Genomic DNA, 3,041 nt, shown 5'->3' with positions numbered 1-3,041 from the left:
TTATCTAACCTGCACTTCAGGGACAGAGATACCCATTGGTTTTGTACATCTCCACTCATACAGATAGAGATCTTTTCCTAGTATATGGTTATCACCAGAGATTTGACTTTATTACATGTCAGTGAAAAGCCTTTAAAAAAGCATACCAACCATAATACAAGGGGCTTCTGAAATTTTATACGCATGGCACATGGAAGCAACTGAATTTGGGAATAAATATTTGTGCCTTAGACCTGAACACAGCCAGCCCACATGTGTGAGGTGAGTGTTGCTGGCCTTATGCTACAAGTCTGGGCTCTGTCACTGAAACCACTTTTCTTGGTAGGTGCTGTGGCAAAAGTTTATTAGTACATATCATTATTTGCTTGAAAACTGTATTTCAGAATATTAGCAGACTGAAATTTCCACCTGTTTTCCTTCTTCCAGTCTGTGACACACATTTGCACATGAGGATTTACTGTTTCTCTGCCTAATTTTTTGTTCAACAGGAAAACTAGCTGAATTGTTTGCATCAAGTTCAAAAGCTCTAATATAAAAGCCACATACTTTTTACTTGAATTAATTCCAACTCCACTCTGGCTTTGTAAAACTAATTTAAATTATAGCTGTCTCTGCAACTTCTTGCTATAATAAATTAAAATAAATAAATCTAATTGTGTGTGGCTTTACTAACATGAATCTCATTATTACTTCCCAAATGGTATGGTGGAGGCTCATAGTTTCAATAAAATCTAAGCTACCAAATGATTTTGGTGAGAAATTGGGACTGTGGCAGTCATAAATACATATGTAAAAACCCATTTTCTTTTCTGTGAGGAAGAGCAATGCCTACGTTCTATTTCCATCCTTTACTTATGTCTTCTGTGAGTGCTGGAGGGTATTTTAGATGTATTTGCTCAGACTATTCAAGATCTTTAAACAAAGTTCTTGTCCCTAGAAAGTAACTGAAAACTTCCACATCAAACAAAAATATATGTAATGAGTGTAAATGCTATAAAAGTACCATGTGGTTTACATAACAATCTTATAATGATACTTCATATCTGAGGCAATATGTGATCAGATATTTTACATGCTCAGATCAGCCCTCTGTGTTCGCTTGGTGCAGACTGTGACACCAGCTCACGCTGCAAGGCACGCAAGCACTACAGCTGCTTTTGTTACAAGATGGGGAAGGGTGGATAAATAGCAACCCATGTCCCGTTAGTAAAAGGCTTTCTAAGTTCTACTGAGTCAACAGACAGAATCAGGTATCAGCTACTTCACTAGGAAATGCATCAGAACTAGGAGTGGGAGGCTTGGGATGTGAGGTGGGGAAGCAAGGAGTGAGACACAAGGTTCATTTCTTTGTCTGCTCCAATGTCACTCTTCTAATAGAAATTCCATGAGGGCATGTTAACCTGAAGAGGAATTTCAGCAGCAAATCATAACAAAGAAGACATGAAATCCTCTTTAATACTTGCAGGTGGCATCCAGTCCAGGTGCTCTCTAATGAGCTCATTATCTGACAGTCATCTGATAAACATGCTTTACAACTGTACACTCTAAAGGTGAAAAAGCCAGTCAGGGCAGCTCAGTCCACCTCTTGCTCTGCCCAACCAAGACAAGATTCTTTTTTTCCTTTTCCCAACATTTTGTTTAGCCTTTTTGTGCTGTTTAGTTTTTAAATTTCCAGGTAACCCAAGAGATATCTTCTAAACTGCAAAGGAAATTTTGCAGTTTAAATTTCTTATCTTGATGCTAAGAGGTTTCCCTCTTCACTACTGTTTGGTGAAATAAGTTCTTGTTTACCTTCTTTCACTGTTCTATAGTACAGCCACTCCAAAACACTCTGATTACCTCCCCTTTGCATCTACCCAAGAATTTCTATATTTCAGCCTTGTCTTTGCTTTCACAAGTTATTCTAATGACTATTCATATGGGACCACATCAGTATTCTTCTCCTTTACTGTGTTAGTATCATGCTGACCCCAAAACTAATTCAGTATTTCATGCAGAATTACAGTATCAGAATCATTGGTTTCAGAGCAAGAGCTCTCTCACTCCCTACTATGCAATATTTGGACATGCACCCTAAAACTGCAGTGGCTTTTTTCCTCTCACTGTATTCAAACTTATCTCTTTAATGCAGGTTTAAAGTGTGCTTTCCCAAATACCATTTCATTGCCTCTATTTTATGGTAAGGTGTATCTACCCAAGTTTTGATTGTTGCTGTTGTATTTCTTTATATTTTCCCATTAATTTTTGAAAGTCTTCCCACTCCAACAATGTATTTCAGGAACAGATTGACTTAATGAACTTCCTCCCCCTTCTCCAGGACTGTAAATACCATTAAACTCACTACATGGCTGTAAAAACAACTGCATTACTATCCATTGCTACTCAGACAACTTTAAAATAATGAATCTTTCATTCTATTTAGGAAAATAGAAATCTATTTTTCAAGCAAGATTTCATGATAAACACACAGAGTTGTAGGAGAAAATTTTAGCACAAACGTGTATGTAATTCATTCCACTCATCCACTCAATTTCAATTCTGGAACATTGCTCTGTAGCTTTGTAGTAGGTGCAGTCAGCTGAAGGTGAGAGCCCAAGGGGCCAAGAAGGGCCTGAGCACATCAGGTCTCTTACAGGATTTAGGCAGAAAAATCACAGTTTCTACAACTTCAGCAGTGATTATCAGATACCATCAGCTGCTGGGAACAAGTGCAGAAGCAGAACTTCAAGCACGTTGAACATGGAGGCATTCAATGAGCTGTGATGCTCCCAGGGTTAAGGAGACATGGAAACTTGCCTCTACTTGTTTACCTCAAACACATTGATGGTCTTTACTGTGCCTATTGTGGTCAGAAGTGCTGGAAAACACAGATTCTGCTTCTGATTAAATTCAATCAATACAAACACTGTTGCAAATGATTCTTCACAGTGCTATTTGTTGTACAGTGTAGTGTTGTAACAGATGCCAGAATGTGTCCCTTATGCAATATGAGCAAAAAAAAAAATCCTTAAAATTTACACAGAAGTTAGACTTAGCAGAAG

Source organism: Lonchura striata, chromosome 2 (assembly GCF_050655825.1).
Source record: "Lonchura striata isolate lonStrDom1 chromosome 2, ASM5065582v1, whole genome shotgun sequence".
NCBI classification, from domain to species: Eukaryota; Metazoa; Chordata; class Aves; order Passeriformes; family Estrildidae; genus Lonchura; species Lonchura striata.
The sequence above is the reverse complement of the archived record's forward strand: the minus strand, read 5'-3'. Positions refer to the sequence as shown.